Here is a 25,613-nt window from a genome sequence, read left to right on the forward strand (position 1 = left end):
AGAACTTCTTAATCCCAAATAAGACTTTAAACTGAGTGGCCGCAAGAGATGTCACCTAATTAGGTTACTCTCCTCTCCGAATATGCAGCTTCACCAGTAACAACACAACCGAGGAAGTTTGCTGTCACGAAGGATTAGTTTTCTAGAAATGCAAACTTCAAGTATTTATAGACAAGGAAGTTTGGACACCAAGGAATTTCCAAAACCGAAAATATTCTCCAAGATATTCAATATATTCCAAATTCGGTTTCGATAATTCCTGGAAACGCTCTGTCCAAAATAATGACCGAAAATCTCTTTGGAAAATCTCAACTAGTAAATGCACATTACTAATTCTCATTTTCCTTAAATAAAATTAAGACCTTAATTCAAAGATTCTTAACTTATTCATGTTTCGATCCTGGGACTTTCTTCCTGTAGCTATTAAGGAATAACTTTGAAAAATAAAAGATAAACATTACTGCCTGTGTTCAAAGTGTGTCGACATCCTTACTTTGTAAGTCCTCTTTCATACTTACACCCTTTAAACCGATTTGCCGCACTTCCAAACAAGTTTAGAATTGGTTCATCTGACTTTCAAGAACTATGTGATTGATCAAGAACACTCAATCACAAATCATGGGTTTAACGGTTCTACCAAAACAAGTTTCGGTTCTACCTCCATGTGAGTACTGTGCATAGTCACACTAGCTTTCGAAAATTCGGTTGACTAGGTACTAGGATCGGTTGCCCACATATATATGGTATCTAACTTATATGTGTTGCACAGGTCCATAGGATCGGTTCCCCTTTGCCTAAAAACGTGTTGCACATGTCCATAGGACCGGTTCCCTTTCTGCTATAAACCTTGTTGCACCTCATACAAGGATCGATTCCCCTTGTGATGTGTTGCACCTCTTTCTGGGATCGGTTCCCCTTTACCCAGATTCGGTCAACCGCAAATCACAAACTCTATCATACCATCTCAGATGATTACTTAAGATTGGTTTCACTAATAAAAGTCATACCAATACATAAGTCAGGCCTTTGTGAATAGTTTTACCAAGAATACAAACAAGTCGTAAGCGGTTATACTAAATCACACATATTGGATGTTCATAAGATATGCAATGAATAACAATCCCAATAACGCCTGGCGATTTCCTTTTCGATTCATAAACAAGTTTATGAACTTACTTCCTTAAAACACATGTAAAACATTGTTTCCTACGATGAAATCCTCACCTCATACCCATACATAATCACAATAGCATTTAAACGATTATGTCGATGTCTTATCTACAAAGTTTAATGGTTAAGCAATAAACCTCGTATTGTATTCCTTAATACTATGTCTATCTAGAGTGCAAACATGCTTCGCAGTTTTGTTTTCAATATGCACGACTTGAAAGATACGTTAGGGAATGAAACAGTTCAAGTCAAATATCACTAACCTCAAGAGGAAGGATGATGTTGTCGTCGTAGCTTCTTACTTCTTCACTTCTTCAAGTCTTTGCAATACTTGTAATGTCTCATATCCTAATACTTTCAAGCTAACCTATACGAAGTTGACTCTAGTATATAATCAAGCGACTCTTAAATGAGTTTTGATTCACTAAAATATGACAACCAAACTTGGAATACCAATGCTTGGTGGGTTCAACCGAGCTATGCTCTAACAATCTCCCCCTTTGTCAATTTTAGTGACAAAACTCTTACAATCATATGGATAAACAAATTACAAGAATTCATTACACATACGCTCGATTCCCGAATTCAACAACACAATAACCTACATTCATTCAATCCTTAAATGTCGTTGTTGACATTATAATAACAAAGCTAATACTCCCCCTAAAGGTGAGATAGGTATATTTCATCAATCCGCACGTCTTTGTTATACCAATCAATATGATATGTTACTCCCCCTTAGTCTATGCTTTCACTCTTTCGTTAGATAAACGTTTAAGCATAATTGTTCTTTTCCTTAGTGATACCAATCAATATAAAATCAATGCCTGTATCACTTGTTTACTCCATATATTTCTCCTCCTTTTTGTCACCAAATGACAAAGAAACGAAAAATAAAGGACAACACGAAAAGAATCTTACAAATCTCAAAATAGACTTGTAAACCTATAGAGTTGAGCACGAGGGTTCCACACACCATTTTTGATAACCAATATCAAAACCGAAACTACAAAGTAATTTATTTTGATATGTTATCAAGGAAATAATTGCCCGAAGCAATTTTCCCAATTTAGTTTAGCAAACCAAAAATCAACTAAGAACTTTAGTTCCTTTGCTAAACCGATTGTACAAATACAATCGCTTCATTCGATAAGACCAAAATAAAGATAACTCTATTTTTCTCATCAGGTTCTAATTATCCATATAACTTATACCTTTAAATTTTAAACAAGACAAGTACTAGGTTAGTTAACTAGCATTTCTTGTTAAGGCATTCGATTAGACTTGAATAACCGAAACCTCCATTTTGATAAGTCTAACTAAGATAAACTTAGCTTCTCTTATCCGGAATCGAATTGGACTAAACAATCCATCTCATAGACTTTTTCTTTCGTTAATACATAAATAATTCATACAAACCAAAATAAATCAACTTGCATAATTATTCACCTCAACCGGAAACAATTGAAGCAATATAAGCATTAAAACACCGCAATTGCACCGAAATTTTGTAAGCCTAAACAATTGATACCATACAATAAAGCAAGATAACAATAGTTTTTCTTAACCGGAACCAATTGAATCACACACACATCCATACACACATAATGGAATAAAATCATCAATTGTACCAAAATTTTGGTAAGAAAAAGCAAAATATATATGAAATAAAATCAGGCTTTTCTTAAACAGGAAAACAATTAACTAACAAAATTGTTACCTCAAATTTCACATCCACTTCTCCAATATGTTTGCATCTTCTTCCAGGGAGAATTGATATCGAAATATCATTATGATGTCATCCTTATGCAAAACAAAAGAATAATAACAACCAACCTTTACCAGAGAAAGGTTGAAAACCGGTTTTTAAATACTGCAAGCAAAAGTTGAAAACTAGCGAAACACATATACTTTTATGCTAAACCAAATCAATTCAACATATTGTGACTTTTCACATATTGTTTCTATCAGAACCCCTCATGGTCCTTTGATAAAGCCTACCAACATGGGCTAGAACTTAATCCTGCTAAATCAAAAAGTCACCCAAACCATAAGGGTTCACAACATTATGAGATCGAATATCAAGATAGTAAAACCGAGATCAAACATCCCATAAACCCAATTTGCAATACACCATAAATATTCAACATGAAATCAAGTGTTGAAATTACCTCTATATTGTAGGGAATTGAATTGCGAAAACTAAGGAAAAAGAATGAGGTCATTTCGAGTTCGGACGAAGAAGTTATGGGCAAAACAGTTTTACACTTCTTTGTATGGGGACCTCTCACTAGGATCGGTACCCCAAGTGTTACTTGTGACGGATCACAACACTAAACTGTTTTTGACATAACTTTTGCATACGATGTCCGAATTCAGTGATTTTTGGCTCGTTTTAACCGTAAAAACAAGATCTAAACATATATGATCAGTAGATATCGACATCATAAACTCACAATTACCGTTTCTATCAAAACCTAAAATATAGATAGAGAAAGTATGAGTATAGAAGAAAAGAAATATTCTAAAGATGTTAATTAGTCATATAATAATCTAGAGATCATGTGCTCAGTTTCATGTGCTTCCTCACCTTTCAAAAAATTGAGCACCAAGGTGAGTATGCACATTCTAACACAACTAGGTTGTGTTGAGTTGATCCTTGTTGTGGATGGGGAAAAACGGGTCGCCGGTTTTTCGGGAAGTGGAGAGACGAGCGTGGTGTCGGGACTCCTCGACCGGGAAAAATGTTAATCATCACACAGATGCACCGCTGCAAAGGGGGTGCTTAGATTCGGGAAATCAATTTGTATGACTCCGGCCTAAACCAAGACAATGGTCGTTCCAGGGTCAATTCGGTCACAAAGAGGGAGATGGGTTGATATATAGGAGGGAAGCTGAGAATTGTGTGGGATCAGTGATGATCGAGGATTGTGGGTGTGTTGACGGTTTTTGCAATAATGGTGAACTGCTGAAGTTGAGTTCTGTGAATAAGTTTGTATCGAGTTGTTGATGGAAAACGTTGATACTGATGATTTGTCGTCCTCGATTTTGACTTATTTATATTGCAGGAATGATGAACGACTAATCCCTGTAAGCGTGACGGTTTCTTGAGTGAAAGAGTGGGAAAGTGGGAGATCGTGGTAAAGTCAGTTCCATGTCGTGTGGAGACTTGACTGATCGTGCACCCACTACTTTGCTAACTCCTTCAACCGTTTACACGACTTACGCACATTTCTCGTTGTGGATGAATCCACGTGACGTAGACCTCCAGACCAAAATCCTAAGCAATATCCCCCCATTTGTGACGTGATTGATGTCTCACAAATGGTGGAGTCTGCGGGGCAGACGTGTTTTGATTAGTCAATTGTGGACTGATTAGACAATGAGTCTAAGTTTGGTGAATCAAGCATGGATGGTAAATGCTCGGCGATTCATGGGTTGAACATGTAGTTTTTTGAAAAGATGTCAGTATGATGGATTACCAACTAGTTGAGCGATTGAGCAAGTATTTCTCAATTCTGCGAATTACGAGAATTTAATGAGCAACTGAGCAAGTATTGCTCAATTCTGCAGATATTGAGAATTTGATGGACAACTGAGCAAGTATTGCTCAACTCTGCAAATTATTGAATATTGAGAATTTGATGGGCAACTGAGCAAGTATTGCTCAATTCTGCAAATTAACAATTTTGATAATCTGACGTGCAACTGAGCAAGTATTGCTCAATTCGACGAATTATCGATGAATTGCCGAATATTGATTATATTCGGGTAATCGAGCAAGTGTTGCTCGATTCAGCCAATTATTTACTGGTGACGTGACTCATTAAAATATCAATTAAAATATTGATGTTGATTAGTGAATCAACATAAATTTTATTAGTGTTCGAAGAGTGCTCAGAATGATGGTTTCACAGAGCGTTCATTCGAAAACCCTAATTTTTGGTCAATCCTCCATCAATTGGAGAATTGCTGAAAATTGATCATGAATGATAGGGACCAACCACATGGGATGAGGAACGTCCATGTGGTTCCATGCACCAGGATTCTCAGTTTGAGAGTTGGTGAGAAATCATGAATAAATGGTGGATTCACAATTTACTGAAAATATTGTTGGGTTCAACATTAGAGTAAAACCTAGGTATGAGAGATGGGACTGTCCAAGAGGGCGTGGGACCGTCTCTTGGTGGTCACGCGATCGATTGTTGGTCGTTTGGAGGATTCTCCAGTTGGTTGGAGAGAGTTCGGGCCCAGTATGAGCAATTGAGCAAATTAGGTCAAAATTGCGAACACGTGTGGGACCGGCTTCGTGCAAGCCCTAGGAACGACCTGGTCGGTCATAGAGGCATGCACATGTTACCATGATGTCCATGTCTCCATAGTGAGAGTTTCAGTATTTTCTGATGCACATTTGAGCAATATCGTGAATTTTCAGAAGAGTTTCATCTTAGCTGAGAATTCTCGATTTTTTGGTGGAATGAGCATGTATGCTTAATTCATCAATATTTTTAAAAATATAAAAAATAAGAATGTTTTAATATTTAAAATTGCCGTGAGAGGCTAGCCGGCCGTGTGATCATGTTGGCTTTTGGTTTTTCGTGATTCGAGCTATATTTGAGAAAATATGGAGAACTCACAAATTTTACTCAAACCCAGGAGTTTCACGAATTGTGAAAATAATAATTATGAGAAATTAGGGATTGCAAGGTGTGGGACCGGCCACGGCTAAGGCATGGCCGGCCGACCAAGTTGCCAGGTCCCACACACTTTTCCCTATTTTATTATTATTTTTCATGAATCCTTGAGATTATGGAGAGTCCTTGAAGATATGGAGAATCCATGAAGATATGGAGAATCCATGAGTTTTTATTGAAACAAGGAGTTTAATTAGAAAAATCTAAGGATTATGAGGTGTGGGACCGGCCACGGCTTGGGCATGGTCGACCGGCTGGGTTACCCGGTCCGCACACTTTTTCTTATTTTATAATATTATTTGGAGAATCCACCAAGTTATGGAGAATTCACAAGTTTTGCACAAAATAAGGAATTTTTCTAAGATGGATAACCCTCATGAGTTTATGAAAATAAAATAAGGAAAAATAATGGGAGGGGCGCGGACCGACCGTGGCTAGGGCATGGCCGGCCGACGGGCCGGTGGGCCCACAGTGAGCGCCTCCATTATTTTAATGGTTTCTCCTGTTTTGCGAGGGACTCCCCATTGTTTCATATTTTTGGGTGCTCTTTCGTGCATCTGGGTGTTCAGTCGTGCATCATTGTCGAGTGCACTTGCACCATTTTTGTGGGGATTACTCAGTGATGGTCTAGATGCCCGGTTGTTGAGTATTTATTACTAATTTATGAAATCCAATCTAGAATAATTCATGAAACTGAGTAATAAAAATGAATAGTTGTTCATTATTAATTCATAGGATCAGATGTGGATTCGACTATGAATTCAGAATAATAAAACGAGCATTACCATCCTTTGGGATCGTGGATTCGACCATAGAATCAGAGTAATTAAGATTTATCTATCACCATTTCATGAGACCAGTGGATTCGATCATGAAATCGGAGTAATGAGATAATACAATCATAGAATCAAAACAATTGTTTATTGCCATTCCATGGGATCAGGCCGCGGATTCGACCATGGAATTGGAGCAATTGTTATTTCCATTCCATGGGATCAGGCCATGGATTCGACCATGGAATAGGAGCAATTGTTATTGCCATTCCATGGGATCAGGCCGTGGATTTGACCATGGAATAGGAGCAATGATAGATTATTCTGGAAATTCAGTAGTGAATGTCACGACAGAGGTAATCTACTTCAGAAAAGAAATTAGCCAGTTAAAGCGTCACATCTATTCTGAGTGGTGCACAGTCAGGGAGTCACGATGTTGTTTGCGACCTGAAGGCGTTTAGTGTTCTCAATCTACGGAGAACCGCCTGAATCTATGCACTATCTCCACATAATCAGGGAACGGTGAGTGTCACCGACAACCTGAAGGCGTCCGCCGCCCAACATTCTTCTATGTGGAGGTGGGTCTCTCTCCTGCAGTCAAAGAACAATGAGTATCACCGACATCCTGAATGCGTTAAGTTCTCAATCTACAGAGAACCGCCCAAATGCGTTATTCTGCATAGAGGGCACGATGAAATGTCAGGGATCGAACACTCAGCTGGTGGAGGCTTTTCGAAAACATATTCATCATGAATTCGTAAAATATGAATCGCTGCATGCCTGAAAGCCGCGTCAAAAACATGCCTCATGATTTTACGATTTTTCCCTTTGTTGAAAATCCACCATCTACATTAAGTCCCCTGCTTAGTGGGGAACAGTCATGTTCCGCAGTATGCATTAAATGGTGATTTTCAGTCGACGAGATCAGTGATTGAACTAAGTCTACAAAGGTAGTTTCAGAATCCTATATTTGCCCCAATGATGTCATGTACGAGCAAATGCGCGGATGAGAACTCTGATAGTAAGGTAGAGTGTCACCTCATGAGCGTGGAGAGATGAGGCACTTCTGATTTGGGTGTTTGGAAGCTTAGTTATGGTCGATTTAGTATTTGCGGGCCCGAGCCAAAAAAAAGAAACCATGTTTTATTAGGTTTTTTGGAAATAAATTTGATATAAAAGGGAATAACCCTAAAATTTATTTTGTGTTTTGATCGACCGACCAACACTCGCTCTCTTCTCCATCATCACACGAGTTCAGCAGGAGGAGAATTTTTTCGCCGCCGATAGCCATCGTTGCCGTCCGGCCAAGTTCCGACCGGCGCCGACCAGGTAAGCCCGATTTTTTTTTGTAGGTTTTATGATTGATGAGTTGTTCACAAAACCAAAAAACCCCATGGTTGCATGCATATGATTTATGAAGGATTTTTAGAAAACGTATGTATATGCACGTTTGTTCGTTAGTCGGAGGAACGAGCAAAAAATCCCTAATATGGAAGAGACACATAAAATTTTGAATAGATATGACCTAGTTGCAGTAGAAAAAGGTTTTGTTTATTAGGTTTCATGAAAACCCAAGTTGTTTTTGGAATCATGAACTTTACAAACACTTTTGAGAATGTAGGTTTGTTCGTAAAAGTAGTAAATAAGAATCCTTAGAGTTAAAAGAATTTTGAAAAGACCTGGAGTTCATGATGAAAATCTGTTGAGAACTTTCGAAATGAAGTATGGAGAGTTCTACAAAAATAGCGAATCTTCGTTTCATAGACGAATGCTCGATTGAGCAAAAGGTTTTTTTATATATAATTTTTTTTTGTGTGTGCGTGACTTATTCACGCTTTATTGAATGAAAATTGAGTTTTTGAAAACACACAATTTATGAGTTTGGTGAATTCAGCGATTTTATAGCGTATGTACGCGCAAAAATCAGCGAGTGCTCATGATAGACGTATTTATGTGTCTAATTTGTCCTCAATGTTTCGTATTGTTGGTACTCGTTTTCGTCCTTATTATGGTGTTTTGTGTATTTTTAGGTATTTTTGGAAAATAAATATTGTTGGAAAAATCGGCTCGAAAAATCATCTGGAACACCCCCAGAGGACACTTGATATACGGAGCCCAGATTTGGCTAAGGGGCACCCAAAAAGGGAAGCTGCTAGTCGCACCCCACATCTGGTTAGGGGGACACCATCTTCTTCATTTGAAACTTAAAAATTGGCGGGAAAAATGTGGCAGCTCTCTGAGAATGTTTCGATCGAAATTTGAAGATGTTCTAGGTGGACTAAAGGGCTGAAACTTCATGGGTAGTTGTGATATGTCATAAAAGAGCTGGTATGGGTGTTTGTTTCGATCAAATTTGGCTGGAAAATCCGTGACAAGGAATCAGGGCAGCCCGTGCACGAGAAGAATAGTTCACGGTTTTTGGAAGATTTATGCGTGTTCTGCTCGTGTATGATGACTCTAGCAACACTCTGGACCGTGAAGAAGATAAATGAGGAGATTTTGCAGCTGTAGAAACACGTGAGAAGCTAAAACAGGGAAGAAAATATTCCCATAATATTTTTCTTCACTGCCGAGTTTAATGAAAATTTGTGAGAGTTATGGCGTGATATTTTGCTGTTGTTGAGTATATATAGGGTGAGGGGATCATAGAGAAGAGAGACGGAGAGATTGGGAGAGAAAAAGAGCACCACAGAGCAAAAAATCAAATTTGCAGAGCTGCCATTTCTGCTGCTGCAAAACTGAAGAACACGAAGAGCGGACCTGCACCAGCAGTCGTTTTTGAATAGTGACAACAACTCATTCTGTGGGTCGCAGTTTACTGGCAGACTTAAAAACGCAACAACAACAGTAACGGCTCTTTGTAACGGTTTTTGCAACAGTTATAAGCGTTGAAAACCCGATTTTTATTATAATTCTCCCTTATTCATCATTTGTAACCCTTTGAGCATAAATGAAATCAACTTTTGAGCGTGTTTCCAACATGATAAGCGGCTAATTCTCTCGTAACCAAGGCAATGGATGAAGCTATTCACACATGAACAATGGGTAACTATTTCATTTTCTCTAATATTTAATTATAATTCACTCAATCACTGCTTTTGCAGAGTTCTTAGATAATCTATGCTTAGGGGATACAATTAATTTTTGAGAATATGTTTGATTATTTGTGGATTAAGAAATAAAGGATTAAAAGGATAATTAGAGTTATGAAATATTTGACATCAGTCATGTGTAATAGTGGATTCTAGTGTCTTGGTTATTTTCCAATCACCTGAAATCAATTTTGAGTTAAGTTTTCTATATTTTTAAGTTCTATTAAGTCTAGAATTAATTGCCTTCACAAGCCTCAACGAACTCTTTACTACAACATCATTGAAAATACCATCAATTTTTGGCGCCGCCGACGCGGGCTTGTCTTTAGGATAGAGTTTTTAGATTTATTTATTTTTTTTAGTTTTTTTGTTCTTCTTTACGTTTTTGGGTTTTTGTCTTTTCCTTTCAGATTTTGGGAATTTGGAGCGAAAGAAATTTTTGCCAAAACTTTTAGCGAATATTTAAAGACTTGAAGTAAAAGGAAAAGCGAAAGGAGCTAAAGAAGAAGAATTTTTTTTTATTTTATAGAAAAAGAGAGAAAAAAAAAAGAGAGTGTTATTTTATTAGATTGTATTAGGAATTCTTTTTATTTTGTATTTTTCTTTTTCTTTTTGCACTTTATTTTTTGGACCTTTCTTTTGGACTTTTGACATTTGGACCTTAATTTTTTTTAAACCTTACGGAAGGGTAGATTAAATATTAAATTGTTTGCAGAGAAGGACGGTGATTACGATATCACCTTGGACCCTCGGGTTCGTACACAACATAGGAGTTGTGGCCCGAGTCGACGACAACGGTTCATCCCCCGTCTGGAACGGGAGGTAAGTTTGTCGAAACACTCGCGAATCCCCTGTCAGCGAGTTACTGTATTCCTTCGTTTGCATATATGCTGAGGAACTGAAAACGGTTGTTTTAAATTCCTAGTAAAGGGCAAGGACTGGCCATACAAGATAAGGGTTCGGATTTCATCACCGTTCTCTTCTTGCCCGCCTTAGGAAAACGAAACCAAACGCGAACCTAAGCTTTATAATTTGGAATAGAACGAGACCTATAGGGTAACGATCTTAGTAGGAAATTCGTTCGAAAAATATTGGTTACTCTTTTAGCATACTTCGAAGTTCATGATGGTTTCTGTGAGTTGAATGCGTGACTGCGCCGCCTTGTGATAGCGGTGATGCCTTGGGTATCAAAGCTCCACTGAGCTTCCCTCGCCTCAATTCAACTTACTTTGACTCGGACTGTTTCCATAAGGGTTTGGTTAAATTGTAACGAATTCCCTTTCGAAGGATTAAAATCTGGTCCAGAAACAATCTAAGTGGAGCCATCATGCTTTTTGTTTGCTAGAATTCAGTAGGTTTGCTGTGGTGGAGTCAGCCTTGTTTGTGTTTGCATAGAACTTCCCTTCCCTTTTAGGGCTTTTCGTTTTAGTTTTGTTTTTCTAGTGTATGCCCGAGGTCATTAGAGAACGGGCTTGGAAAAGAAACACTCTAGGTCGTCTGATTAGTGATAAACCTAGTAGTTCATCTTGTGAAGGCGGGGAGCTCGAAGACTCTTCTTTAGAGAGCCCCGTTTTTGGAAACTTCAGTTTTGAGAATCTGCTTCTTTGTGAAGAAAGTACTCCTAGTCCTTTGGTAGTGCCAGAAATGGCAACTTTAAAAGCTTTATTGAACCCAACTAGGACCTCTCGTCCGTCTTGTATCAAGTTAGATGAAACCGAGGCAAATTATGAACTCAAACCTGGGACTTTACAGATGCTCCCAACCTTTTTAGGAAAAGAGAATGATAACCCTATTTTCATGTTAGGGAATTTGAGGAAGTATGTAGTACTCTGAAGATTAAAAACCTTAGTGATGATGCACTGAAACTTAGGTTATTCCCCTTTTCCTTAAAAGATAAAGCCAAATCTTGGTTCTATAGTTTGGATTATGAGTCAATTGAAACCTATGAACAGCTTACATCTGCCTTTATACATAAGTTTTTCCCAAGGAACAAAACATCGTCTATTAGGACACAAATTTTTACTTTTGCTCAACAAGAGGGAGAATCTTTATATAGGTATTTAGAAAGGTTCAATGACTTAATATCTCAATGTCCTCATCATGGTTTAGAGAAGGTTAGGTTAGTTCATATCCTCTACGAGGGTTTAGATTATTCAACAACAACCATGGTTGAGTCCTTATGCACAAGTGGGTTTGAGAATAAAACTGTTGATGAGGCGATGACATTTTTGAATGAAATCGCCAATAAGACCCAACAATGGGAAAATAATAGGGAACCCCAGAAAAAAATTCTTCTAAGTAGAGGAAATGTCAATAGGGTAGAAGGATCCTATGAGTCATATGCTAAAATAGCATCCATAGCCAAAAGGTTAGAAGTGTTGGAATTAGGTCATTCTAGTGGTAGAATAGAGCCTTTTTGGGAAGACCATACTGTTGAAGAGCAAGCCAATGCTCTTTATAACAACACTAGATTCGATAACCGTCAGAAGTTTGACCCTTATTCAGAAACCTATAACCCTGGATGGAGAAACCATCCCAACCTTTCTTGGTCTAAGGGCCAGAATCAAGGTCAGTCTAGTAACTCTCAAGCTCCCCCAGGTTTTGGCTATCCTAAGAATCCTTCAGCCCAGACACAGTTTCAGAACCCTTCGGATAAGAAGATTATGAGTTTAGAATGATCTCTTGCTTTGTTAACTCGTAACACTATGTAGTTTCAGCAATCTGTTGCTCAAGGTTTAGAAGAAAATAAGAGAATAGGTCAGGCTAACTTTCAGGCTATTTCCGAGTTGAAAACCCAGGTTAGTCATATAAATGAGTCATTAAGAGAAAGAGGTAAGTTTCCTAGGCAAACTCAACCAAACCCTAGAGGAATTAATGAAATAGGTGAAAGACCATCCGATCATGTAAATGCTATTAAAACCCTTAGGAGCGGTAGAGAGATAGACAACAAGGTTTCCATGCCTAATAGTGAACATGCTGTAGTTCACCCTTCTGAGCCAGAGAATGAGAAGACTGATAGAGTCTCCAAAGAGACCAATGAGGGTCCTGCTGACCCCGGCTTTGTTCCCAGAGCCCCGTTTCCCTAACTGCTAGTTCCGACTAAGAGGGAGTCCAACTTTAATGATATATTAGAGGTTTTTAAGCATTTACTATAAACGTACCATTGTTGGATGCGATTAAGCAGATTCGGGCTTATGCCAAGTTCCTTAAGGACTTGTGTACACGAAAGCGTAAGCTTAATGTCCAAAAGAAAGTCTTCATATCTAGTCACATGAGTTCCATTATTCAGAATACCACTACTCCTAAGTATAAAGACCCAGGGTCCCCTACCATTTCTTGCACAATAGGTAAACACCGTGTTGAGAAAGCTTTGCTTGACTTAGGAGCTAGTGTGAATTTACTTCCATACCATGTGTACCTTAAGCTAGGACTTGGTGAGATGAAACCTACCCAGATGACACTCCAGTTAGCTGATAGGTCCGTTAAAATTCCTCGTGGTATGATCGAGGATGTTCTTATTGAGGTCGACAAGTTTATTTATCCAGTGGATTTTGTTATCCTAGATACCCAACCTGTCCCCGACCCAGAGAACCAGATACCGGTGATTTAGGTCGCCCATTTTTAGCAACATCCAATGCGATCATTAACTGTCGAACTGGTATTATGAATTTGTCTTTTGGTAATATGACTATTGAGCTGAACATCTTTCACATTAGTAAGCTACCCCAGGAACTGGATGACTCGAGCGTAGAAGAGGTGAACATGATAGGCACCTTAGTAGAGGAGTCATTACCAAACACTTTGATAGAAGATCCATTAGAGAAATTCCTAGCTCACTTTGGGATTGATTTTGATGATGATGATGTGATTAATGAGGTGAATGATTTGTTATATTCAACCCCTTTGTTAGACACTAGTAATGGATGGAAACCTAAGTTCGAACCTTTACCCGTTCCCGAGTCTACCCTAGTTCCTTTGTTGGAAAAGCCTCCCAAGTTGGACCTTAAACTATTACCAGATACCCTGAAGTATGTGTTTTTAGGCCCCTCTGAAACTTTACCTGTGATTATAGCATCCGACTTGGATAGTGATCAGGAAAGTAGGCTAGTGACTGTCCTTCAGAATAACAAGGAATCTTTAGGGTGGACCATAGAAGACATTAAGGGTATAAGTCCTATTGATTGTATGCATCATATCTATTTAGAGAGTGACACCAAACCTTCTATGGAGATGCAACGTCGACTGAACCCTAATATGAAAGAAGTTGTTCGAACCGAGGTTCTGAAGCTGTTAGATGCAAGCATTATCTACCCCATTTCAGACAGTAAGTGGGTCCGCCCCGTTCAGGTTGTTCCCAAGAAATCCGGTATTACTGTAGTCCAGAATGATAACAATGAGTTAATCCCAACCCGAATGACCATGAGTTTGCGTGTCTGTATTGACTATAGAAAATTGAACAAGGTCACTAGGAAGGACCACTTTCCCCTTTCCTTGATCGACCAAATGCTAGAGAGATTAGCTGTACGTAGCCATTATTGCTTTTTAGATGGATACTGCGGTTATAATCAGGTTCCTATTGCCCCAGAAGACTAAGAGAAAACCACTTTTACATGTCCCTTTGGTACCTTTGCGTATAGACGCATGCCTTTCGGCCTATGTAATGCCCCTGCGACCTTTCAGCGTTGTATGATGAGCATATTTTCTGACATGGTAGAACGGTTCTTAGAGGTCTTTATGGATGATTTTTCAGTGTTTGGTTTGTCTTTCGATGAGTGCTTGCATCATTTGTCATTAGTTTTGATTAGGTGTAAGGAAAAGAATTTAGTGCTTAATTGGGAGAAATGTCACTTCATGGTTCGTTCAGGAATTGTTCTAGGGCATATCATATCTTCAAAGGGTATAGAGGTAGATAGAGCCAAAGTTGACCTTATTAAAACTTTACCGGTCTCAAAAACCGTAAAATGTATTAGGTCATTCTTAGGGCATGCTGGTTTTTATCGTCGATTCATTAAGGATTTTAGCTTGATTTCTAGACCTCTTTGCAATTTGCTTGCAAAAGATGTTAAGTTTGTCTTTGATGATGCTTGTTTAGAGGCTTTCAAGAAGCTTAAAACTTTAATCACTACCGCCCCCATAGTCCAGGCACCCAACTGGAACCTACCCTTTGAAATCATGTGCGATGCTTCAGATTATGCTATTGGTGTTGTGCTAGGTCAGCGAGAAAACAAGTTACTTCATGTAATTTACTATGCTAGCAAAACTCTAAATGATGCCCAGTTGAAATATACCACTACGGAGAAGGAACTGTTAGCCATTGTGTTTGCCTTAGACAAGTTTAGACCCTATCTCTTAGGTTCTAAGATCGTAATATATACTGATCATGCTGCTTTGAAATATCTTTTGTCTAAGAAGGATACGAAACCTAGATTGATTAGGTGGATCCTATTGTTTTTGAATAGTGATAGCAACTCATTCTGTGGTCCCGGGGTTTTTCTGCATTTGCGGTTTCCTCGTTAACAATATTTCTGGTGTCTGTGTTATTTCTTTTCCGCATTATATTTTATATAATTGAAATAATACAGGTTGTGCGTTCGTGATCATCAATTGGAAATCTAACCTTTGGTTGTTGATTGATATTGATTGATCCTTGGACATTGGTCTTTGGTACCGTCCAACTATTCCTTGTATTTGATTAAGACTCGCTATTGTTTTTATCTTGAGTAAAAATCAAATCAAGAGAGAGATATTAACTCCTTGAGATACTTTTATCTATATTGAGTCTGACTGTCTAGTTGATTCTCTAGCAAAGTATTTCGGAGTTAGTCCATACAGATTGTTAAGCGAAATATTGGGTGGTGTTGTTAGACCCACGCTTTTTCATCTTTGTCTTCAAATCTTCTTAGATCTTCAATAAACACCTGCACACAATCAACTTGAATCTCTTATGATCAATCACGCACAGAACGGAGTCTGTTAACAATGGATTATCACAAGACCTCTTTAGAACTATAAACAGTCTAAAGATCCCCGTCGAAATATCGATCTAGTTTGAGTGAATATTATATCAGAAGAGAAGATTCTCAAGCATAAACAAACTAGGTGCAATCAGAGTTCAACAACCGTTAGTCAATCAAATCAATCGAAAACTAATAATAAACCGCAATTATCTAGTTTACCACCAACGGTACTAATAGAGCTTCTCAATCCCAAAGAAGTCTTTAAACCGAGCGGTCGTAAGAGATTTCGCCTAATTAGGTTACTTTCCTCTCCGAATAGGCGGCTCCACCAGTGACAACACAACTAGGTAGTTTTGCTGGCTCTGAGGATTAGTTTGCTAGAAATGTAAACTTTGATATTTATAGACAAAGGAAGTTTCGACACCAAGGAATTTCCAAAAACGAAAATATTCTCAAGATATGCAATATATTCCAGATTCGGTTTCCAAAATTCCTGGAAATGCTTTGTCCAAACATTGAGCGAAAATCTCTTCGAAAATCTACAATTAGTAAATGCACATTACCAATTTTCATTTTTCAAAAATAAAATTAAAAACCTTAATTAAAAGATTCTCAACTTGTCTTTCGATACGTGATTTTCCTTTAGCTATTAAGGAATATCTTTGAACAATAAAAGATAAGCGTTACTGCACATGTTCAAAGTATATCGACATTATTACTTTGTAAGTCCTCTTTCATACTTACAATCTTGAAACCGATTTGCCGCACTTCCAAACGAGTTTAGAATTGGTTCATCTGACTTTCAAGAATTATGTGATTGATTAAAAACACTCAAACACAAATCATGGGTTTCACAGTTCTATCAAAACAAGTTTCGGTTCTACCTCCATGTGAGTACTGTGCATAGTCACACTAGCTTTCCAAAAAATCGGTTGACTCTAGGATCGGTTCCCCACATACTTATGGTAACTACTTGTATTTATTGCACATGTCCATAGGATCGGTTCCCTTTTCACTAAAAACTTGTGGCACATGTTCAAAAAGCGGGGGTCTAACAACACCACCCAATATTTCGATTAGTAATCTGTATGGACTAACTTCGAAATACTTTGCTAGAGAATCAACTAGACAGTTAGACTCAATCTAGATAAAAGTATCTCAAGGAGTTAATATCTCTCTCTTGATTTGATTTTTACTCAAGCTAAAAACAATAGCAAGTATTTATCAAATAAAAGGAATAACTTGGACGATACCAAAGACCAATGTCCAAGGATCAATCAATATCAATCAACAACCAAAGGTTGGATTTCCAATTGATGATCAGGAACACACAACCTGTATTATTTCAATTATATAAAATATAATGTGGAAAAGAAATAACACAGACACCAGAAATTTTGTTAACGAGGAAACCGCAAATGCAGAAAAACCCCGGGACCTAGTCCAGATTGAAGACACACTGTATTAAGCCGCTACAAACACTAGCCTACCCCAAGCTAACTTCGTACTTTACTATAGTTGAACCCCAATCAGTCTCCAACCGATCCAAGGTACAATTGTACTCCTATGCCTCTGATCCCAGCAGGATACTACGCACTTGATTCCCTTAGTTGATCTCACCCACAACCAAAAGTTGCTGCAACCCAAAATCACAGGCTTGATAATAAACAGATCTGTCTCACAAAGAAAAGTGTATCAAAGGATAAATCCGTCTCCCACAGATTTTGTTCCGTATTAAGATATAAAATCAAGGTGAACAGGAACCAATTGATAATCCGGTCTTATATTCCCGAAGAACAACTTAGATTAATCAATCACCTCTCTAGAATCCTTCCTGACTACATAGGCGGTTTGTCGAGGAATCACAAACAGTGAGACGAAGATGTTTGTGACTTCTTTATCTTGTCTATCGGAGAACTCTCACGATCTCAAGCCAATCAATCGATTGTACTCGTACGATAGAAGACGCAAGATTAGATCACACAACTACGATAAAAGTAGTATCGTTCTGGCTTCACAATCCCAATGAAGTCTTTAAGTCATTAACCTGGTTTTAGAGAAGAAAACCAAAGGTTAAAGGAGAATCGACTCTAGCGAGCGCACTAGTATCACACAGACGTGTGGGGATTAGTTTTGCACAATGCTAGATGTCTCCTTTATTTAGCCTTCAAATCAGGGTTTTGCCTTAGGTACAAAGCAATCCTTATTCTCCGTTATATGAAAACCTGATTTAGATTCAAGCTAATATTTTTCAACCGTTAGATCGAAAACTTAGCTTGTCACACACACTTGAGATATACGTTTATTGGGTTTGTGAAAACCATGCCCAAACGTGTACGTGTATGTTGGTTCAACATAGTAACCCAAAAGGTTAACCATATGAGCATTTCATATTAACCTTGTTCTTCTTCACCATAACTAGTTCAATTGACTCAAATGAACTAGTTAAAGAGTTTTTCAATTTCTATGAGATCTTATATAACTACACAAGACACAATTGAAACAAAGATGATTCGATTCGATTGAATCGGCTCATGAACATTATAGCCACGGTTTGCATAAAACATTCCTTAGTAATTTAATGTTTCATGTTCACAGCACATCTTTAGATCATAACCTCTTAAGTTCACAAACAAGTTCGCGGACTTAAGTTAATCGGTTAAGTTTTCCAAACTCAGCAGAAATTCTCGGAAAGAGAACTTCCGCCAGTTCGCGGACTTAGCACACAAACGAGTTTTGGAAAATCCAGCAGAAATTCTCGGTCGAGAACTTCCGACAGTTCGCGGACTGAGTCTGCGGACTGGGTTCGCGGACTTGGCAAGCCAATTCCATAATCCTCCCGATTTCTCTTGATCAACATAGTTCGAAAACTTCAGTTCAATGAATACATGGTTATGTAATCTAAACTCTCATTTCAATCATTGAGACATTCTCAGAGGACGCTATGTAGCCATTATTCACAGACCGGTTCACGTCAGAGCAATTCTCAAAGTGATTGAAACTTTTCATGACTTTCGTCACTAGGTGAAGATAAACTTGATCAAAGCGAAACGCTTTTCCAACACACGGTTTCGAGATAAAAGATAAGCAATAAATGCTCATCTCGAAATGTCAAATGTGTATGATCTAGTCTATATAGCATACAACTTTTTGTCTCATAAGAAGTAGGAGATAGAATAGATATACTTTTGGGTGATAGATAAGTTCAAGTCTCCACATACCTTTTTATTGATGAAGTTCCACGGTTCCTTGTATAGATCTTCGTCGTTGTATGATGAATCGCCATGAAGTCCTTGAGCTCAACAACACTTTTCTATCCTAGTCTGAGACTTAGCTATGTAGGCTAGAAATCAAGACTCATAGTTTTAATCACTAACATTGACAAACATGCTTGAGATAGCAACGCATGCGAGGTCGACCGAGCTATGCTCTAACAATATCCCCCTTTGTCAATTTTAGTGACAAAACTATTAATACATATGGAATACAAAAAAGATAAACTTTAGTGGCTCCTATTCCATAGTCTAATTGTCAACGTTCCCTGAAATCTTCGTCCTTCCAAGTACTCCAATGATCCCAAAGGTTTTAAGTTTAGCATCACCGTTGTTGAAGATCCGTAGGTATAACAATGAGAGAAATCGAGATTGTCGATCATTATTATACAGTGTCATAATATTATTATGTAGTATCAAAGTCCAACTGTATCACGACTTTAACAATAATACTACGGTGATATGTATCACTTACCCTTAGTCAATACTCCGTCTCGATCATGGAAACCACTCCCCCTTACACAATGATCCGAAAACCATATGTATTTGTAGTGTGAACTACAATATTTCTCCCCCTTTTTGTCAATAATTGGCAAAGGTACAAGAACGGGATCATAATGAAATTTCCACAAGAGACATTTCATAGACTAAAACAAAAATACATACCAACTTAATTTAGATGCAATCATAAAGCCGAAGCTAAATGCATTCATCAAGGAGTTCTAAGATACAAGATAGCCCCTATAAAATTCCACAGCCGCACACCCTGCAAGATATTACAATTAAGCACAATTTCAAAAGAACTCTCCCCCATTTAATGTCATTCCCGAAAGAACAACAAGAGCGACCTTAATTTCGAAGGAAAAGAAGGATTTTTTAATTGGACACCAAAAACCATAGGAATGATTTTCTATATCCAAATCTCAACCAAATTAATCACAAGTAAACCCATGATTAATTCAATTGAAAACGCAACTAAATCAAACCACAAAAGTGATCAATTTAATTGAAAGTGTTCAACATAAGTAAACTTACGGAGCTACGACTAAGGTAATCATACGGAGATGACTAACTTAATAGTTCACATACTCAACATAAGGAAAACCTTACGGAATATACGACTACATTAACCAATAGAACATGATTAGTATAGCCGTTCATATACTCAACACAAGAATTTGTGGAATATATGGAAGTCTCAACTAGATTAATTACAAGAGAACCTATAATTAATCTAATTGGAATACAAACAACCAAACTAATCATCGAAGTAATCAATTTAATTATTTTGCGCTCAACATAAGAGAACTTATAGAACCCCGACTAAGTTCATCATAGAATATGACAACCTTAACCGTACATGTAATCGACATAATAAAGAAGACTTATGGAGTACAAACTAAATAACCAAAGTGGTTGATTAATTTAGTTTCTAATGATCGACATATAGCATCTTATGGAACAACCAACAAGCCAATAAGAATACTCGACTTAGTTGTATCATGCTAAACATAAGACACTCAATGGAGCTTTCACGGTAAAACATAACATGATGGATCAATGAAGATCAATACCGTAAATAACATACAAGGATCTATTCTATTTTCCATCATAACGATATAATAGACTTTATCCTTGTCAAACAAAAGATATCATCATATTTTCCATCAAATACATGACTGCATAGGCATAACTTTTGTAATTATCAAAAGTCCATTCGTCCTTTCATAAATATGAATACTAATTCATGAACGACTTTACTTTTGACCTCAATATGGGACCTTCAAGTTCACAGACGTAAATAATGCATATCCCATAAACAAATTGCAATATCACAAAATCATAAAGATCAATACTGCAATAACATCATTCTCCAAATATTTTTAGAATTTAATACCAATAAACCTAAAAAATAACATAAGAAGATGAAAACAAAAATAGCTATGTGTAGTCACAATCATCGCTATTCAAAGCACTAGTTATTCTTCCAACTATTCCAAAAAGAAGACATACTAGGCAAACAACTAGAACTAAGATCAGACGAAAGACTAAATCTTGTCTGCAACCAGGGATTGAACAAGAGAAAGTTCCTCAGTTTCCTTCCTTAGTTCGTCTTTTAGGTAGTCTAGATTTCGTGTTGCGATACCAAGTTGTTCGCGAACGACCTTGAAGTCTCCAAGAAGATTTCCTACCAGTTGTGAAGAAATATGAACTGGAAGTTTGTCTTCGTTTTCATGATCAAGAGCATGAAAGCAGGAAATATCAATAGGACATAGCTCAACATCATCAACCTTGTTGTTTCCCTCCATTGTGCACCACAAAGACTTTTTAGAAAATCTTTTTGCACCTCTGGAACACATTATAAAAATAAGGGATTCCATCAAAACCTAGGAAACAAGACGTTCGTGAGGGTTGGTGCGTGTACTAGAGAAACGGGCCTATGATAGACCAAAGAAGCCCATAGATAAAGAGAAATAGATGTTGAGGAGAAAACGGAATAAGTAACATCGAATGCAGTATAATCCTGAGAGTTTTCTCAAGATGAAACTCCTGAGAACCATGAGCATCCCTTTTTAACAAAAAAATAATAATTAAAAAGAGATGCAACATGAACATGTCAGGTAGTAATAACATGAGCATCTTGCTCATCATTATTCACTTCTTCTTTTTCTTTTCATCGGTGTTTAACAAACTACCTGGTTTAGTTGAAGAAGCATTATCAAGAGAAGATTTAGAAGTACCTGTTTTAACATCATTCCATGTTTTCTTGATATTCTGTCTCAGTCTGTTTATGTGAATCTTAAGATCAGAGACTCGATTGTTCACATGTAAGAAGTCTGAATTGGAAGTCTTGGATTCACGGTCCTTTTTGAGAACATTATGGGAACTTGACTCGTTTTTCTTTCTCATGTTCCTTTTTCTCCTTCCAGATTGATTTACAACATCTGTCACACTTTTTTTGTTCTTCCTTCCACCATTGTAGTAACCTTCGGTTTGAATACATAATTAGGAAAAGCCCTATCACAGTATTTTCCTTGAGGCCGGACAGGAATGATTCCAATCTGTGATATAGGTTTAACAACTTCTTTAGACATCCAAGTAAGAATGCTGTGAAGTTTTTCATTCCTAATCCGAAGGCGACACCTTCGCTCAGAGTGTCCTTTGTTTCCGCAGTAATAGCAATTAAAGGACCTACGTTCAGTAGTTCTCTTTTGAGCAGATTTAGAAGAGGTAGAATCCTTGTTTTTGCAAGCTGACACAGGTTCTTCACATGGAGAAATATTAACAGCTTTAACAAACTTAGTCTTACCACTGTTAGGAGCGTCTATTTCTTTATATCCCAGACCACGTTTATCATGATGTTTTTTACAGGCTCCCAGCATAGAAGACAGTTTTGTAGAGCTAGAACCGAACCTATTTAGATTCTCTTCCTGTGATTTTACCTTATTAAGAGCAGCACTGAGTTTGGTTTCCAATGACTTTTCTCTGAGAAGAAGACTGCGTTCTTTGTCATTGAAATACTTCTGTTGAGATTCATATCTTACTTCACTTTCGGCAAGTCTCTCTTTTAATATAAAGAGGTTACGAAGAAGATTATCACATTCAGATTTTTTGAGCGAACCTCTTCTTCATGATATTTAACGGTAGATTGTAACAGTTTGTATCCACCATCATAACCTTTGAAGAGTTTTCTCAATTTTCTGTTTTCTTGACAGAGAGGACTCATATACTTTCTTAAGCAAGCAGTTGTCCTTGTTTCCTTCAATTCACGATTAAACAACTTGATGTATTGAGAAACTTCCTCATCAAGACTATGTCCTTCTTCAGAATCACTATCATCCGAAAGATCATCCAACTGTTCATCAAGAGATTTCCTCCAGTTGGATTCATATTCGGTTGAAGGAGACGAGAAGGAGTTTTCCTCAGTGGTTTCATATTTTTGAAACTTATCTGAGTAGTCCTGTACTGATGTTGCATTGTCAGAGATAGTACTCTTGTCCATAGAGTCAGATCGCTACAAACACGGACTTGTTAGGTCTTAAACGTGTTTGCCTGCTCTAATACCAATTGAAAAAGCGGGGGTCTAACAACACCACCCAATATTTTGATTAGCAATTTGTATGGACTAAATCCGAAATACTTTGCTAGAGAATCAACTAGACAGTTAGACTCAATCTAGATAAAAGTATCTCAAGGAGTTAATATCTCTCTCTGGATTTGATTTTTACTCAAGCTAAAAACAATAATGAGTCTTTATCAAATAAAAGGAATAGCTTAGACGGTACAAAAGACCAATGTCCAAGGATCAATCAATATCAATCAACAACCAAATGTTGGATTTTCAATTGATGATCACGAACGCACAACATGTATTATTTCAATTATATAAAATATAATGCGGAAAAGAAATAACACAGACACCAGAAATTTTGTTACCGAGGAAACCGCAAATGCAGAAAAACCCCGGGACCTAGTCCAGATTGAATACACATTGTATTAAGCCGCTACAGACACTAGCCTACTCCAAGCTAACTTAGGACTAGACTATAGTTGAACCCCAATCAGTCTCCCACCGATCCAAGGTACAGTTGTACTCCTACGCCTCTGATCCCAGCAGGATACTACGCACTTGATTCCCTTAGCTAATCTCACCCACAACCAAGAGTTACTGCAACCCAAAATCACAGACTTGATAATAAAAAGATCTGTCTCACATAGAAAAGTCTATCAAAGGATAAATCTGTCTCCCACAGATAAACCCTAGGTTTTGTTCCATCTTAAGATATAAAATCAAGGTGAACAGGAACCAATTGATAATCCAGTCTTATATTCCCGAAGAACAGCCTAGATTAATCAATCACCTCTCTACAATCCTTCCGGACTACACAGGAAGTTTGTCGAGGAATCACAAACAGTGAGACAAATATGTTTGTGACTTCTTTATCTTGCCTATCGGAGAACTCTCACGATCTCAAGCCAATCAATCGATTGTACTCGTACGATAGAAGATGCAAGATCAGATCACACAACTACGATAAAAGTAGTATCGGTCTGGCTTCACAATCCCAATGAAGTCATTAAGTCGTTAACCCGGTTTAAGAGAAGAAAACCAAAGGTTAAAGGAGAATCGACTCTAGCGAGCGCGCTAGTATCACACAGACGTGTGGGGATTAGTTTTTCACAATGCTAGATGTCTCCTTTATATAGCCTTCAAATCAGGGTTTTGCCTTAGGTACAAAGCAATCCTTATTCACCGTTAGATGAAAACCTGATTTAGATTCAAGATAATATTTCTCAACCGTTAGATCGAAAACTTAGCTTGTCACACACACTTGAGATATACGTTTACTGGGTTTGTGAAAACCATGCCCAAACGTGTACGTGTATGTTGGTTCAACATAGTAACCCAAAAGGTTAACCATATGAGCATTTCATATTAACCTTGTTCTTCTTAACCATAACTAGTTCAATTGACTCAAATGAACTAATTAACGAGTTGTTCAATTGCTATGAGATCTTATGTAACTACACAATTGAAACAAAGATGATTCGATTCGATTGAATCGGCTCATGAACATTATAGACACGGTTTGCATAAAGCTTTCCTTAGTAATTTAATGTTTCATGTTCAGAGCACATCTTTAGATCATAACCTCTTAAATTCACAAACAAGTTCGCGAACTTAAGTTAATCGGTTGAGTTTTCCAAATTCAGCAGAAATTCTCAGAAAGAGAACTTCCGCCAGTTCGCGGACTGAGTTCGCGGACTTAAGACACAAACGAGTTTTGGAAAATCCAGCAGAAATTCTCGGTCGAGAACTTCCGACAGTTCGCGGACTGAGTCGGCGGACTGGGTTCGCGGACTTGGCAAGCCAATTCCACAATCCTTCCGATTTCTCTTGATCAACAAAGTTCGAAAGCTTCGGTTCAAGGAATACATGGTTATGTAATCTAAACTCTCATTTCAATCATTGAGACATTCTCAGAGAACGCCATGTAGCCGTTATTCATAGACCGATTCACGTCAGAGCAATTCTCAAAGTGATTGAAACTTTTCATGACTTTCGTCACTAGGTGAAGATAAACTTGATCAAAGCGAAACGCTTTACCAACACACGATTTCGAGATAAAAGATAAGCAATGAATGCTCAGGTCGAAATGTCAAATGTGTATGATATAGTCTATATAGCATACGACTTTTTGTCTCATAAGAAGTAGGAGATAGAATAGATAGACTTTTGAGTGATAGATAAGTTCAAGTATCCACATACCTTTCGAAATGTCAAATGTGTATGATATATTCTATATAGATAAGTTCAAGTATCCACATACCCTGATTTGAAATCTATATAAAGGAGAACTCTAGCAACTGGGAAACCTGATCCCCACACCTCATATGTGATACTAGTTGTATAATTTAGAGTCGACTCTCCTTTAATCTTAGGTTATTCACGAAACCCTGTAGGTTAACGACTAAAAGACTTCATTGGAATTGTAAAGCCAGACCCAACTATTTTCTCTGTAGTTGTGTGATCTGATCTTGCCGTTTCTATCGTGATTGAGTATAATCGTAAGATTGGCTTGAGATTTATATCTCCGATAGGCAAGATAGAAAAGTAGTCACAAACATCTTTGTCTCATCGTTTGTGATTCCA

The 25,613-nt window shown here is 37.6% G+C and overlaps 1 pseudogene; it reads right to left on the reverse strand.

Moving 5' to 3' along the window:
* Positions 1-11,736: 11,736 nt before the first annotated feature.
* LOC113300818 lies at positions 11,737-11,836 on the reverse strand (annotated as a pseudogene).
* Between the last annotated feature and the right edge of the window lie 13,777 nt (positions 11,837-25,613).

This window comes from Papaver somniferum, chromosome 7 (assembly GCF_003573695.1).
Source record: "Papaver somniferum cultivar HN1 chromosome 7, ASM357369v1, whole genome shotgun sequence".
NCBI classification, from domain to species: Eukaryota; Viridiplantae; Streptophyta; class Magnoliopsida; order Ranunculales; family Papaveraceae; genus Papaver; species Papaver somniferum.